Source organism: Corvus brachyrhynchos, unplaced genomic scaffold, assembly GCF_000691975.1.
Source record: "Corvus brachyrhynchos isolate BGI_N302 unplaced genomic scaffold, ASM69197v1 scaffold262, whole genome shotgun sequence".
NCBI classification, from domain to species: Eukaryota; Metazoa; Chordata; class Aves; order Passeriformes; family Corvidae; genus Corvus; species Corvus brachyrhynchos.
Genome location: NW_008236626.1, coordinates 2,870,417 through 2,888,045, shown reverse-complemented (window position 1 = coordinate 2,888,045; position 17,629 = coordinate 2,870,417). Strand labels below are relative to the sequence as shown.

The 17,629-nt window shown below is 39.0% G+C and overlaps 2 protein-coding genes across 2 annotated transcripts in view; one reads left to right on the top strand and one right to left on the bottom strand.

Annotated features, from left to right (window-relative positions):
- The window catches only part of DOCK2 (dedicator of cytokinesis 2), a 157,717-nt gene that overhangs the window by 60,168 nt on the left and 79,920 nt on the right, over positions 1–17,629 (bottom strand). The window lies entirely within an intron of this gene.
- Positions 7–17,629, top strand: part of FAM196B (family with sequence similarity 196 member B) — a 29,359-nt gene continuing 11,736 nt past the window's right edge. Inside the window, exon 1 of the mRNA XM_017726547.1 lies at positions 7–208. The gene's annotated coding sequence lies outside the window, so the exon portion shown is untranslated. The remainder of the gene's footprint in view (positions 209–17,629) is intronic.

The window sequence follows — 17,629 nt, the reverse complement described above, 5'->3', positions numbered from 1 at the left end:
AGCCGCCGCTCGCTTCGCGCTGCCGGGGCTTTATTTATTTATTCCTACGTGAGCAGACCCAGCGCACTTCTTGCATACAAACAGTGAAATTACAACCTAAAGGACATACCGTAGCTTCTGTCGGAGTAACCTTAGTGCTAGTGAGAGCCTTGCCTACTTTTTAAGGCTAAGAAGACTCATTTTCTGCAGGTAAAGCAAAAGCTTTCAGGTAAGAAATCGTGTGTTCTCGGGTACTGATGCTCTTCTAAAAGAAATGCTGGGTTTCCTGCAGTAGTACTTCACTTTTACAGTTCTGGAGCAGACAAATCTTTGCTGTGGTGTTAAATGCATCGCTGAAAGGAATAATGAATTGCAAAGGATTCAGTGCTGAAATTGTGTGGGGGTTTTCTTCTCGTGTTTTGATTTTGAAAAAAGATTACTGACAGAAGTTAGAGAATTGACACGAAAAGCAGCTCGTATTTTTAGTAGTTAAGCATTCACCACTAAATGCCTCTCTAGATTCAAGTTAAATAATCACTGTTTGAAATAAGCAGCATTTCTTCACAAGCATTGAATAGATGTATTATGATGCTTAAGGGCATAAAGACTTTAAGAAGGTTATTTCTTTTGTTAAAACCAACTTCAAAAAATGTGTCTAGCTATGCCTGTGATTATGGTACAGCACAAATGCCTCAGTGACTGTGTATGGTGATTTTAAAATTAACAGATGACATGCATTGAAAAGAGCCATAAGCAAAGATCGTATCTTGCTGGCCAGGACCTTGCACCAAACCTGTCAAATTCACATCAGTTGGACTGAATGATAATAAAATAGGTGACAGTAAAGATGGTTTGCTACAAAAACTTCCTCCATCCTTTCCATCTAACTGTAAAGCAGGGAAATACAAATACTGTCTGATCTTTAATCATTTTCTTGCCAGCAATCTCAACTATCAGAAATCATATGCTAGCATCTTTATAGGTTTAAAGCTTGCCCCTCCCTCCTAATCCCCAAATGGCAGCAATAAATATTCGCTTCTCAGAGGCAGCCTCGGATCTCTGAAGCGCCCCTGCACCCCCAGCACTGCCATTCTCACTGGCAGAACTTAGGGATAACACAGGGCTCTACAGAGCTGTGATCAAACCTGCAAAGATCTCTCTGTATCCACTGAAATTCTCCTCTGGGGTTTAAGTGCCTCTTACTGGAATGTGCAAAGAGCATGAACTGCCTGTGAATACAGCAAGTTCTGCACAAGAACCAGCTCTTACACCGGGACACAGCCTGAGTGTTCATGGGATGGGCAGAAGAAATTCAGAATCACACAACAGTCTATTAAAAAACTTATTTCATTGTCAAACACTGTCCATAGGAATTGAATAGCATAAAAGAGGTTGTGGCAGACAAGGTGAAGTTCAGGTAGAATCCTAGGGAGTCGTTTTAGCTGTGCTTAGGTTTGTTCGGATTTAGCCTGTGAATTTCAGCAGAAAACATTGATTAGAACTAGGTCAAATGTATAAAAAATAAACGTATCAAAGTAAACACTTGACTGCTGAGACAATATGAACAGAAAGAACCCCAGAAACAGCTCTGCACAACTATGAAGAGATCTAATAAAACATTTCCTAACTTCAATACAATAATTTCCTTATAAATGTAAAAGAACCCATAATAGATACAGCACTGAACTCAGTTTTTTTAATTATCCAGTTTTCTGAAAGACTTGAAAAAAATGTGTAAAGAAATTAGGAAATTGATACTGTGAATGCTGTACTGCTGTCAGGAGCAGGAACACGAGTAAATAGGCAGTCAAATGAAAATAAAACAGAGGAGAAAATATGGAGGAAATATTCAAATTCTCTGTCCACTTAACCCCCCGCATAATTAATACCATATTTAAATGAACTAAAGTGCTGGCTTTAGTATAAACACTGTGAAGTAGTGGGTAAGGTAAAAGAAATGTTGTTTTGCTTGAGTATATACAAGGCACATCAAAAGGAATGGCAGACTTATTCTGTAACACAAACAGGGCTTCCTAAGGTCAGGCAGGAAGATGTGGAATCTCTTGCACTGCTGAGAAAGTGCAGATTAGCTGTGGATGGAAAAGAAACAGCTGAGGAACATCAGGATCATATGAGTGAGATGACAAACTTCAACACCTAGCAACTAAACCCCAGCACACTTTATAATAGCAGATGGTGACAGGTTGCCGTAGTAACTTCAAATAGAGCAGCAGCACAAGGATGAGGCAAATGCACTGAAAAAACAAGAGAAATAACATGGAATGAAGCTACATTCTGACCTAATCTAGTAGAAGTGTTTCAGTGGCTGCAGGGTAGGCAATCCTCATGCAGATGTACTTTTGGAAGGACTCAGGAGGATATTTATTTAATGTAGGCACTTAAGTAGCATTGGCGCTCATTAATAGAGCACTTTACCAACACAGAGCCTGAGTGTAAACACAGAACCACATGGACATGCTCATTTTGCTTACCCTCACACGTGGAGTGAGGTAAAGGGACTCTGCACCATCCTCACAACTTGTGATCCCACACTCACTGATGATGGTTTATGCTTTCTGTACTGGGCAAAGAAACTTATTCAAACAATCCAACAGTTTTGTGGTATTTGCAGCAATCATAGATGAGATTTAATTCTGAACTCCCTTTTCGGATAAGCCAGAAGTTTCAAAATGCATTGCATGTTAGAAACAGTAATTGTAGAAATGACACACATAAAGAGTGTGACCAAGAATTTCTACGGGCCAAAGAGTTCTCTCTGTTTTGGTTGGGGTTTTCTTTGTTCAGAAATAAGTACAAACATCTTTCTGGAGGAAAAGTGATAAATATGTCATCTTGAGTGTAATTGAAGAAAAACTAACCAACTATTTTAATCAAGTGTTAAACATCATCAATATTTATGTTGTACCACAGGCCTTTTATTGAGAAGGTCTCCAAAAATACCATCTTCTCAGAACAATTGAGTCATCACAGCTGTCCCGTGTCATGAGCTAAAGAGCAACGCCATTACAACTATGGAAGGTGTTCAGTGATGCAACAAAGAACCACAGTAGCTTGAAGCCACAGTTCCTCAGAAAACCCCATTAAACCTTGAGAACTATGGCATATGTAGAGGTTGAAACAAACATCTTGATCATATTATGCAAATACTAAATAATACCAGTCTGTAAGGAAAAATAAGCAGAATTTCAAGAGAATTGCTAATGCAGTAGTTCTGTTTCTCTCCAGAAATAGATGTCCCTGCCAATGCATGTGCAGTCCTAAAATGTACTGTTTCTAGCTGGAAAGGCACGAATACATAAACATTAGGACAGGCTGCTATGCAACAACCTCGAGTATTCATTACATGTGAAATGGGGAATAGCTCCCAATCCATACAGACGTGGAGCTTGCCAATGAGCACATTGTACTAATAATTCATTTACAGTAACATTCATCTACTCTTAGTAGGTTTGGGTTTTTAATTTTCCATTTATACGTTCATATAGTTCATTGGTTCTGTCTCCTTGTGTTTTATAGCTGACTGAACAGGTCCTGCTTCCGCATCTCACTGACAGCCTTGGATTTCTGACTGAAAACATGCTGGGCTGTTTTAGCTTGTTCTACCATTTTCCTTACATTCACAAAGTTTAGCTAAAAGGATGTACAACTGTGAAAGCAGAAGACTACCAGGTAGAATAATACAGAACAATTTTGTAGCACAATGGGAGAGTAACAGCAGATTTTAAGATATGTTACAAGTTAGACAAACAAAACAATTTCAGTATTATTTCATTTAAGACTTTTCCATACATAGATAAAAGCAATAAAATAATGGTTCATGGTAGGACATAAAAGTAGCTTGGATTTTCATGGAATATGTCCATTGCCATCTACCTTTTTTTAGAGGGGTGGATTTTTAACTTTGTACTGATTTTCCAGCAATATTCCAAAAAAGAAGATTTTTCATTCTCTACAATGTTTTTGCTGCTGCTGGGTTTTGTTTTTTGGCTGGTTTTGTGCCATAAATCCACTCCAGAATTTCTGCTACTGTCTCTGGTTGATATGAATGCTCCACTGTAATAGATTTAACTTCTGCTTAAGTCTGTGTTCAAACACAGTTGTGTAATTTACTACTTTTCCTGTAATACTAACTTTGTGTTCATCTCCAAGGCATATTTGCAAACAAATTATGGATAACATTAATCAGTGAGGTCAGAGGAACTGAGATGAGCTCAGCTGGTCACAGCATGGTGCTAATAGTGCCCAGGTTGTGGGTTTAATACCTATATGGGCCATTCACTAAAGAGTTGAACTCAATGACCCCTGTGAATCCCTTCCAATCCAGAATATGGATGTGACTTGGAACTGGTGCTGTGACTTGGAACAAGAAATCATTGCTTGGAAACAGAACTAACTTGTTCAAGGCACATTTATCAAAAAACACAATGATCTGTTTCACCTACTCACTTAAGCACTGCTGTCACACTTCCGACCTCAGCTCTGCTCTAGCAGATGAAATCTTCCATCCTTGCCTTCAGGGATCTGTGCAGCTTCTTCCCTCCTCCTCTGCAAGCCACTGATTGCCTCCCATCATCACTTCAGCTACTTTCCAGCCTGGTCCCGCAGGCCAGAAGGAACTCCCTGCCCTGGTACATGAGATGTCCACTGAGAACCCCCAGTATCCCAAGGCTGTCAGGCTGCTCATTTCCCTAATTTCTTATTCCAACTGCTGTTGCACTGCCCTGATGCCACTAAACCAGATGGGCAGCCAAGCAGGCAGAGCAGGTCTGGTCCTGCCAAGGGTCCTGGTGCACTCATTCCCACGTTAGAGGTGGTGCAATCAGTATCCCGCAGAAACAGTGGAGCTACACACAAAGTACAGGCAAAGAGTAAGATTAAAAATACCATCCATGGTTTATTAACTGTAACAAGAGATTGGCCAATCTCTTCATTTAAAAGGACTGGAAACCAACTTGGGAACTTGCAGGAAGTGATAGAGGGGCTGGGGGAAGAGTTTCCTGCCCTGGAAACAGGAGACTGCAGAGAACAGAGCAGCTGCAAGGGAGAGCAACCCTGAGGTCAGAAAGAGCAGAACTGAGCAATCCAAGCTCTTCAAAGTGCAGTAACATCTTTTATTGCTAAGCCATGTATTTTAAATTTATACAATGTGAAGACAAATGTCTTGGATGATGATTCACTTCCTTAAAACTAAACAGAGCCACCTCCTGTATTCCCAGAACTAAATCACTCTATTTGATTTTGGTCTTTTTCAGCTGCGCTTACTGAAGACAGAAAAATTAAATTAAATTTCAATGACTTGATCAGAGATGAGATTAATTCAATATATTTGTGAATGGCTAAAACAAAGCTTTGTCACAATAGTTCTGCTTAAAACTGTTGAAAGTCATATCACTCCAAAAACTTCCCTCTTACTTTTAAATTGATTTTATAAAGAAAATAGGGCTTAATAAAAATAATTTTTCAACAACTCATATCCATTACACTAACCAGTCTACCCACTGTGTTTATCTAGGATTGATTAATAACAAGTAGCAACTGTTAGAACAGTTTTAATTTGTATCTGAAATATTTTTCGTATTGAAATTATATCCAGTAGGGGCTTTTATTAAATTTTTAATTGTTATGTAACAGTGGGCTCCACTTTTAAGCTTGAAAAATGTCTTAGAGTCTGGTTAGCAGAGTAACTGGCTAAAACCAAAATTCATAGCAAAACTCCAAATCTTTCTAAAACAGAGAGCTTTTCACATTGAATTTTGGGTAAATTGTTTAACAGGAAGCATAGGGAATTCTCAGTAAAAGAAAACCCCGTGGAAACACGTGTCTAAAGACAAAAGGATAAAACTCCAAAAATTACAGAATGTCCTGTCAATGGGTATTCCACAACCTACAGCCAACTGTGCATCCTCCTCAGGTGCGGGTCTCTTTGAGGAATGTCACTTGTGTCCCAGTTGATTTAATTTCAATTATAATGTAACAGAAACAGAGAATCTTTATACTCTGATAATATACAGATAGAAATTTCCCAAATAGCATTGTCTGCATCAATTATTTGTGCATATGCTAATCTGTCTTTCTTAGGGAGGTTCTAACACATTTTCCCTGGGCTCTGGCCGAATAAGGAATCTTCCTTTAATAACCTAGCACCAGCCTGAGAGCTGGATTTATTATATACTTACAATAAAAGTAGAATGAAAATGAGGGTTGAAATTTCTTTGAATAACTAAATAAGGAATTAGTTTAGCTCTTGGTTTTTCTTCCATTTTTTTAAATGAGAAAAAGAAAAACCAGTCAAAAGCCTGTGAAAGGTAAAGAATTTCAGACTGCCCTGCCTTAGGCTCCATCAGGGTGTGACTGTCCCTTGGCTGCTCAATCACTGCAATCCAGGAGCCTCCGAATCCTAAACCCACAACGGGACGAGACAGAACTCCTGTTCCTGGCTGTTTGGAAAACACACCAGGATGGTAAAAGGAGGCACCTCTGCTCCCCTGGCATTAAATCCCACTGACAACAGATTATGTCCTTATTCTGAAATTAAAACTTGCTCCCCAAAAAACCCCAAGCATAAACCCTCCTCAGAAAAATGGGTGAGTATTGATGTAACAGCACTGTGTTACAACAGGTCTTCCCAAACACAAACTGGGCTTCAAACAGTTTTCAACAACTTTGCAAACGTGATTATCAAAATACTTCGTGGTGCCACATCATCTGACCATCTGAACTCCTTCTGAGGGTGATGACTATGTGCTGAAAAGACACTTCTTTGTGTTGCTTTACTGCCAAAATATTCAAGGCTATTTACAGAGATTTATTTCTCCTCATCACTAAAATTCAAATAGATTGTCTTGCTAAGAAGCCAGGGTGCCAACACCTTCTCCTGGACAAAGCAAACAGAAATAATGAGTGTAGATACATGTTAGGGAATTGCAATCCTAGCAGGAAACAAACAAAAGCAGAATCACACCCTTATAAAAGCAAACTTGATCAATGAGAGTGCCAGAGAAATCTTATTTGTTATGCCTCTGATATTTAGTTTGCATCTCCTGAACAGTCTTATAGTCTCTTATTTTTATGATTAGTCACTGCAATACAGAGTGTGTGGGAGCATCAGTACATATCTAACAACACACAGAGAAAAGAGGTTATGATTAGAACCATTACAACCTACACCTCCACTGTATTTTCTATATTAGTGCCATCGGGTTTAACAGCAGTTCCAGGTCTGTACTACTGAAGCTGCTCATAAAAGCTGATTAGATCGTGGTCTGTAGATTCGCCCTTGTTACAGTTCACTGACACCAAAGGACCTGTTGTGATGCAGGTAATTTTCTGTCTTTTTAGTTCTGTAAAGCTGAAGAACAGAACAAGCATTTGGTAGATGCTGTACCATCACACAGTCAAAAGAACTTCCAAGATATTTGAAGGGATATCTTATATCTTGATACCATTATGATTTGTTCTACAAACAAATTCTTTTCCCATAGTTAACATAAATCCATTGAGCTGAATGTTGCATTACAGCTTCCTAGTCCTGGATCTTGTTCCTGGTCAGACTCTCCAAACTGCGGCTGCAACATTATAATATTAAGGCAAGAGTCTGGGAAGCTAGAGGGACTGGAATCAAATTTTCCATTTAGATTATGATCAGTTTTTAAAGTATGTTTATTAAGAAGGAAAAAAAAAGTAACTTGTTCTGCTCAGTTTTTGTTTTAAAGGAAGCTGCTAATCTTTTGTATCTTAAAACAAGGTTTCCTAGCCTGCAGAGCTCTGTGTCAGGAATCCAGTAATGTAGAATATTTTTTTCTTAAATATTTCTCTTAAAAGCAAAATGTCTTACAGAATTTCTTATATTTAGAAAATATGAAAATAAAGCATTTACTACTAGACCAAGGCCATTTGTCTTTTTTTAAATGGCACTATAGTCACATAAGGTAAAAGTGTCTTTTATTTGATCTCTTCTTGGTACAAGGTCTTGACCTCCAAGACTCTGAAATACAACAAACATTAAAATATTTTAATAATATTTAGCAAATAATTCCAAATCATATGTGTGTGTATATATATATATATATATACACAACCAAATAAGAGGAGAAATAATATTGTTCATAGGTTGATGCTGAATGAATAAGGCAGTCGAGAAGGAGGAAATTTGAAATACAGGAGCAGTAGTGGAGTTCCCTTACCCCTTCCAGATTATCATAAAAGTCTAACTGCCTGTGCTGCAATTAGAGAGTTCCAGGACATTAAGTCGGCCCTAGCAGTTTGTACAGCTCAAGGCACAGATGCTCTGGAAGAACAGAGCATTCAAGCATGAAAACAGGAAACCAGTAATGTAGTCCCAGGCATCTGGGAGAGGACAGAAAAAGAACTTGCACTCTGCTGAACTGAAGAACACTGTCCAGGATTTCACAGCAGTGTGTGGGGAACGGGTTCTTTGGTGGCAAAGAAACTGGAGAATATCAGTGTGCAGGATGTGGGCAGTGGGCTGGCAGAGTGGTTTGGGCTGGCCACTGAAAGCAGCTGGAAAACCCCAAATGTAGCCCTTGTCCAAATCATTTCCCTGCTGCTGGCTCCAAGTCCTGCATCAGGGGTGTCCCCATAGGTTTGGGCACACCAGTGTTTCCAGACAAGCTAAAGGGGGAAACAGCCTGATGTGCAAACCTGTGGAATATCCTGGGGATATTCAAAGGGTTTGAAAATAAGCCTTGTTAGGCTGCTAAGAGAAATCTAAGTTATTGCAACAGAAATAGCTCCGAGAATACTGTGATTTTCTCAAAGTTCATCAGTTCAAAACAAGTGACACCAGGATTACAAACATCTCTATCAATGTATGAAACTTACTCTTTTAAGAAAAGGAAAGGATGTTCCCGCTGAACTAGGTCGATTCCTGTTATACAAGGATACACATGCCCTCAGGCTGCCAGTTAGATTTTTTTTCCTGCTTCATAACTCTTTTTCTGGACTTGGGGGAAAAACAAAGCAATCTTGACAGATTACACATGGCAACATTTCTGTGGATTCTATCAATGTTTTTCAAGGTTTTGTTTTGTTTTTAATTTTACAAGACAAATAAACCAACCAAGCAATAAAAACCTGAAACACACACCTAATTTTATGCAGCTAACATACTGTATGATAACTCTAACCCAAGCCTCTCTACAGCTTCTGGGTTGCCTGCCTTGCTCAGCTTCATGGCAAGGTACTCATTTGGTTTCTTGTTTAACTTTTTCTGAAAAACATTGGAAAAACTCCATGTTCAGTCATGTCTGAAGTGAGACACAACCACGCCCAAGTTCTTCATGTTTTACCTGCCTTCTTAATAACACAGGAATACATTTCAGTATTTTGCTTGAATCACACTGCTACTTAGCCAAGTTGAACCTGAAGCTATTCCCAAGGAGACCTTTTGCAATGAAATTATTCTCTAAAATAAAAAACACTACAATTTTCTGAAAATAACCTCATTGCAGGGCCATTAAGGCAACATATGAAATAATGAAGGAAGGAAGTAACTTCTATAAAATTGCTGATATTTCACTAACAGGTCCCAGGAGATCATCCCAGGGATACAAAAAGGAAGAAAGGTCATCTTTTTTCCTGAGACAGGGCAGGCGATATTCCATATTATGTAACCACTTCAGAGATTGCTCTTTTCTTCTCCAACTAGAGATGATACAATCATGTAAAATACTCAATTACTTGGGCCATTCCTCATTCTTATGCTTAGAAGAGGATGGGAAAGCACAGGGAAAGTGCATTTAAGGCAATATGCATCTGCTTATGCAATTAACTTGCATATTATTTTCTAAGGACTTCACATATTTCAAAACATACAAGGAATTGAAGTTTCTATTAATTCATACAGAATGCTGCATGTCTTCTATCTCCTGTCTTCTTTGAAATTAATTGCCCTCACTTGTGGAAAAATAATTTGAGCAGACAAAAATTTCTTGAAGATACTTATTTCCATGCAGCCTTTTAGTTAGGCTTATTGCAGTTCTCAAATTCAACTTCGGGACTTCTCCAAACTGCCAGCCTCAGTAAAGACTGAATAACAAAAACCCCAGTGCTGAGTGACAAGCAGGTGCCACACAACTCAGGACACTGCAGATTTATTAGACATATCATCAATTATTGACTTCTCTGACGATCTAAATATAACTTTGTAAGCTAAAATTTTGAATTTATACAAGATATAAAATCAGTTATGAGGTAGAGATATTAAGAAATACCTGAAATGGGAAAAGGCAAGGAAACAACCAGGCTTTTGTTTTGCCCTTGGCATCACTGGGACAAGAGCTTTTGTTGCCCAGAGAAGGTGTTCATTTCTCCAGCAAGGTTCAGAGCCCTTGGAGTGTCCAGAGATGTTCATCTTTCCTTTAGTGACCATCAGTAGGTCATCAAAGGGTCACCTCCCTCCCTCTCTGGTGTTGTCTTAGAAACTCAGCAAGGTGAAGCATCACCTTTCCCAAGAGGAGAGTGAAATGTTTATCTACACTTTTGTGATTTATTGCTTTAAACCACGATTGCACCTTTGCTCTTTGGACGTGTTCCAGGGCAGACCAGACACTAGATCCATCTGATTCTAAATGTGCCCAGCAGGAGATAAATATATCTATGTGACACTTCAGTGTGTTACCAGATCACTCTCTCTCCCCATCTCAGCACATGGTAAAGTATCATCACCTCACTTTTTCTGCCATGGGATTGAATTCCTCTCAAATATCATAATTATTATCTCATTATGCACTATTTCCTCCTCCTAAGACACCACAGTTGCACAGAATTTCCTTCATCCTCTGTTTCTATAGGCAGTTATGCACTGTGCCAAAGACCCCCAGCTACTGAACCTCAGCCCTTAACTTGGGAGCATTGTGGCATCTCCAACAGTAACCTCAAACTGCAGAGTCTCAGTTTCTCTACATTGAGAATTTATATATTTAAGAAATTATTTACATTAATATTTCTTTAATATTAAGAAATAACAAACATTATCAAGATTAAGAGCTGAATATAGAGAAACAATTAATTACAAGGTTGAGAGAAAAACATTAAATCCATCCTGCTAGTTCTGATGATTTCTTAACACATCACCCTAAGCCCTTCAGGCATCAAGGACATTTGAGTTCCAGACAAGTGGACAGTCCTTTGGTAACTCACACCGTTTCCAACTTCATGAGAAGCTAAACAAGCTTTGTGTAAAGAAGAAACATACATTTTCTTTTAAGTACCAGGAAAAAAAGTTGCTTAGCATTTTTTTGAAGTCTCCATATTCCTACATTTCTCAGTACCTGTTAGTACTGAGATGATTTTGGCTTTCATAATCTGTCCCAAGCCAGCAGTAACCACCAAAAAAAAAAGTAAAAATAAAAGGATATTATTTGAATAAAGTGTGAAGAACAAATTAGCCAGTTGTTTGTCTTACCCAGTGGGACAAGTTTTGACTGAGTTTTTATTCTATTGCTTTGAAGAAAAACCAGTATCTAGCCATAAATATTTTAATAACATAAAATAATGCTACACATGGTAATAATGCTGTAACTTAGAATGGGTGTCTCTGTCAAAGCATGAGCTGCAGAGAAACCTTCATTTTCCTGGTGCTCCTTACATGGGGAGTGGAGCTAAGCTTGGAGAGCGATTGTAAGGCTATATTATTTTTCAGGCTATAAATAATTAACTAAGTGGGAATCTTTCAAATCCTCTCCTCACAAAAAGCAAGGCTTTTCAAAAGCAACTTCTCTCTACCTTTAGAAAAGGTAATAGTCAGGAAATAATGATGCTACAGTTCATCTTTAAAGGCACCTGCCCTGCATAATAATAATCTGTGCACCTCACAAACAACATTAAACTACAGACTGTTTAAATATACAGGACAGAAGTGCTGTATAAAACGAAAGAATAAAATCACAGAGAATTATGGATAAGTTGGTGAAGCAGACTTAAAACACAAGTTTAAAAACTACCTTTACAATGCTCATAAAAGAGAATAAACCTGCTGCCTTTCTCATGGATTTAGAGTGAAGTATTGCACAGCAGACCAGACACAAGTGAAACATACCTGTGTTGTCCCTTCCTGTTATTCATTTGCAGCACGAAGCTGCTGAGTTGTTAAATAGACAGTCATGACACTAAGAGTTGTGTTCTTACCCAAATACTTGTCTTATAAATCTGAATTTTAGATTTCCTTAATGCCTTCACTATTGATGATATAAAACAGAACTAAAATTTGCAACTGCAAAGTCAGAAGAAGAGAACAAACATGTGCAAAGATTTCTTATTGTGCAATTCTCATCTATTTAATTGTAACCCCTCAAAATACTCGTCACTGACCTCTCCAACATCAGCAGGCTGGTGTATTTTGATGTGAAATTACTTATAGCAGAGACTCAAGACAAACAGAGGTTTCTCTTTTGGTCTACTCCTCACCAGTCCCCCTCCAGAATGGATAATTCTGGCTCCTGACAGGTTAAGGATAGAACGAAACAGAACTCACACAGAACTTCACACAAGTTGAACTACCAACAGGTTAAGGATAGAATGAAACAGAACTCACATAGAACACACAAGTTGAACTACCAACCTTATCACAGCTCCATTTTGTAAACATTCAAAGAGGAGATGTGCCAAAGCATCAGACTGACTGAGCGGACTACCCTGCACAGTGATAAAGCCTGAGAAAAGCTTCCTCTGACGCTGAAAACAGCCATGGTCATGACTGATCAGAGATTTTCTCAGGGGAGTCCCCAGCTCATTGTATCCCAGCCTCCATTTCCCCTCCACCTGTAGCTTTTTGTGCCAGAAGCTGAGAGCTTGTGGGAAGTGTCAGTCTCCGCAGACACCCTGCCAAAGCCAATAATAAGCACACTTCCAGTCTCTCCTGCAGTTACTGTCAGCCAGTTGGTGGTAACCCAGTCTGAGCAGCCGTAGTTCAATTCCCCCACACCAACAATGTTTTTCAAAACTGGCATCCAGGAAGAGGCACAGCCAGGTATATTCAGCTGAGTACACAAAATACATCTCTGGAGGACAAAATACCCAGTTACTCGCATTCCTGATGTCATTCACTGCTCTGGTGGAATACAGGTAAAAAAGCCTCGAGATGCAATTTTAAATTCCAGCCCTGTTACCACGATGAGAACTGGCACAATATTCCCACCCAGGTTCCAGTGCTTCCATAGGAAACAGAAGCCATGGGACAATGTATTTCAGCAAGAGCTTGGCATGGTTTCTTCTCTCACTGCTTCCCCATATACCCAGGTTTGTGAGACAAGTGAGAGTAACAGTTGACTCCTTACATTTTTTGAATACTCCCACATACTACAGTGGCAAAAAAAGTTATGGAGATCCTGAAGAATCATAACTGAACACACAGTGCTTACAAGGCATTACACACAGCTGCAGCACAGCAGACTGCTAAATACTTTTGGACACAGCTTTGCCATGTCATTCTTGATCTGAAGTGATAAATTAATTGGAAAAAACCCCCAGAAACCAACTGAAAGCTAAGGGGCTGCAGCAAGTACACTCAGAACTTGTTCTTTAGAATTAAATAAATACTGTAATGATGGAAACAACTCAAGTGTTGAAGTCACAGTGAGCACTTTATACTGGTTCTAAATGGTTTTTCCTGTAACAGTGTCTCAACAGGAGAAAGGTACTGGGCAGTGACAACCTGTCACATAGGAACCATGGAAATGCAGCATTTAAGTTTGCTACTTGAGAAAAAATATTAAGTTTTGCTGTTTTAACAAGCATAGCCAATATAATTGACAACCAAAGAGAAAGTTCAAAAGGTCATTTTTATGAACTAATCTGTCTCTAACCAAATGCTGTGGCCTCCAAAGCAGCACAAGGTGTAAACCTGCCTATGCATGGGTTACCTATAGATCTACATGTAGGTCTGTTAACATTTTATTAAGCCTGAATATAAACCTGCAATAATCTAAAGTGTAAAATGTGTGCATACTTTGATACAAACATCATGTACTTAGCAATATTTTTTCAACTGGTAAGACTTATACAAGGAAGAGCACTGAAATTTTGTGCTATGAACCAGTATTTGGACACTTTCCAGCTCACCAGCCTGTCATGTTGGATAACTTCCCTCTCCCTGTAGGCATTCAAGCAGTTCTTCAAGAGAAAATTCTCAGTTTTAGGTACACTCATCTTTGCAAACTAACACTGAAAAAAAATCCAACTTGTGTCTGTATATAAATATGTGACTGAAATCCTTCCCTCTTAAGTGAATAAAAAGTTGTATCTTACCTCCTGACACTAAACCTTGCAGGAACAATTTCCAGTGTATGCTCCAGAGGAAATACTGAGATAAAAATGTTTTCTAATCCATGAAGCCTTTTTTTGTTTTTCTGAGAGAGCAAATGGAATGTATCATCTCTTCAAAGGAAAAGAACTTTTATTTTTATTTAAGTAGAATAAAGGAATTTCAAGTACCATAGTTCTGAAAGTTATTTCAGAGATAAGATCATCATGGTTTCATCTTCTAGTGCATCTTCAGCACTTCATGTGGAATGGCATTGCATCATCTCCATCAAATTATAGGCAAACCACACTCAATTTCCATCCCTAAAACTTGCTTAGCTAAGTCCATTTTCTGCTGCACTAAATATCACAGCATCTTCTCTACCCAGTCTCACCAACCTGAAGTAATTTTCAAATCTTGCTGTAAAATTAACCAGAGACAAAATCCTATAATCTCTTCCATCACTGAAATGTTCCCTTTCTGAGGACAGAAGCTTCCATCCTACCCTGTATTCCTTATCTGTGTTAGATCCTCTTCTCCAGTCACCTTGATCCCACCTGGAGGTGGCTTACAAAACCCACCAGCAGGATTTGTAAAAAAGTTCTTGCCTTCTTCAGTCCTTTTTTTCTCAGGTGCTCAACCAATGTTCCTTCAGCATTACCAAACCACTGCTGTGGGGGAAAACAGAGCACATAGAGGAACATCCAGAGAACTCCTCTGTGGCTGTGCACACCAACAGGAACAGATATTCTGTGTACTGCCCAATTAGAGTAAGAAATAGAATAATATTACACAAGACAAGCTGTGCACTGGAGAAAACTCCAGGTACAAAACTGTGTTCTACAAATTATTCCATCTCTTATAATAAACACATTTACTTTCATAAATAGCTTTGAGCTTTATTCTGTGGGACCCAAAGTAATAAGACTTCTTGTTGTGATCAACAACAGGCCCCTGTACACAGAGGCCATTTAAAAATCTCTCTCAGCAGTTTCATCCTTCCTGTTCCCTGCCAGCTTTTCCTGTGTATCACAATAAGCTGCAAATTTGCACTTCTGGGGGTCTGTTTCTACTTTATAGGCTCTGCATCTGTCACCCATTTTCATTTGAAAATATTCCCTTCAGAGGCCTCCTTGCATGCAGTTCCTCTGTAACTCTGAGCACATTTCCATCCATTTCCCTCTGCAAGAAAGAAGGACAGGAAAAAGAGGCAATTTTCAGCATCATCCAATTGCAATGGTTTCAAATCCATCTCTAGCTCTCCGTGCTAGCTGGTGATGTATGTTTCACTGCAGTCTCCAGGGATTTCAGAAGCATATCTAAACTTATCCTCAACATCTCTCATTATTTTGAGGAAAGAAACCCAACATGACTTTTATGCAAAGAAGAGCTGTGACTAAATTAAGCAGCTTGGCCAACAGCTATTGCCAAAGTTTCTGATAGAGACAGAAAATGAAGTGGAAGAAAAGCAACATCCAAACCAAAGCACTTAAAGCCTTAATTCAGACTTTTAACTAAAAAAAGGCACATTACAGATGTTAATTTTTCGTTTTGAAAAGCAGGAGGGAACCTGCATAGAAGGAGAGCTCTGCAGTGACCAGGCTGTTTGCAACCACTGACAAGCACACAGTTCACAACAGCCCCCACATGCAGCCTCTGATCCCAGCAATAGCTTAGGAATCCTGGAAAGATTTGCAACACGAAGGGAAAGTGAGAGTCACACAAATTTCTTAGAAACTGATGATCTCCCACCTAGGAAACAGCTTATTATCAAACAAAAACCATAATTAAATACAGCAAGCTGCCTCTCTAAACTGAAAATGTCCATCAAATGTGCATCATAGAAAATCTGTGTTATACAGGGCAAACCACAAATCAGACATGACAGAAAACTGCTGAGTCTGAATGCATTATCCTACAGTTCTTACAGCTGTCACCAATCACAGGATCAGAACAGTTTGTTTTGGAAGGGACCTTAAAGATCAACTTGTTCCAACCCTCTTCCATAGAGTGAATTGGGAAATTTAAAGTGTGGATGCTCAAAAGTAGAAGGCAAGTTACACTAATCATCTTCCTCTTGCAAGCCCCCACAAAATACTTTTACCTAATTCCTTTATTTACTGAAGGGGGTCTGCCCCAATTTTTTTCAATAAATATTGGCTTTAAAACATGCTTAAAAGAAAAACAAAATACCACCAATTCATATCACACTTTCACTATAAGGAAAAACACGTATTTTTTGAGCAAGTTAGTCAAATGGAAAATTAAGGTATCCTGCTGCAGCTGAAAGAGGGTGAAAACGATGTCAAGAATGTAACTTTTGCCACAAACTGCAGAACCCCCCCAGAAGCACCACTCACACATCTGCTCTCTTCCAAAATCCCAACTGTCCATTGCTCCATGGTTTTTCACTCCATGCAGTTCCCTGTAAACTCCATTTATCCTTACCAGCTGCACTTCTCTACCCATAGCTTCAGTCATTGAACTGAAATATGAACCAAAAAACTATGTTTGACTCTTGAAGAAATTGAGAAGGCAGAGGCAGGAAAGATAGAAGAATATTTATATAAAAAAATACCTATGTCTTGTTGTTAAATTTCCTCTGCCTGGCAGTCTAACTAAGCTGTAGGTGCATTTCAGAGAACTCAAACCCACAATCCCCAGGTTGGACACCAGTTCCATTGCTGTTTGAGGGGGAAGGCTTTGCCCCCGACTGTTTTCTAGAGGGTTCACTTTCTACACCCTGGGATACAAATTACACTGGAGCAAGGATAAGTTTACACTGAAGAGTAACTACCACCACTAAGAATTGTGTGAGCAAAGCACGCAGAGACCTTCAAAGTCAAGACTTTCTTTAATAGTACCAGCCAAGCCTAAAAGAAAAAAAACCACAAAAACATCAGTCAGATCCACATACCCAGAACACTGAGAAGAGAAGCAAGGAATGTGCACCATTTGAAAACAACATGAACTACCCAGCACCTCACAGGGCACTTATCCAACAGGGGCCAGAGAGACTGCAACAAACCCATGGGGGGTTCATTGAGCAAAGCAGCCACAGCACAAGGCATTGCCTTGGGACTGTGGGCAGCTGCCCAGGGAAGGGATGTGGAAGAAGAGGCTGGAGAGCTGGATGCAAGGTCATGGAGCCATGGAACATCAAAGCCCAGTAAATTTCTTCTACTAAAACTGTTATTATTACTACAAGACTTAAATTTAAGATTGACTTAATCTTCTTTTTTATGAGTGAAATAAGTTAAATTAATAAATTGAAAGCATTTCTATGAAATGGATCTTTAGGATTTTTCCTACTTCAATGTGAAATAATGAGCAAAACAAGAACTTTAAATTGCTGTGTCAGGAAAGAGT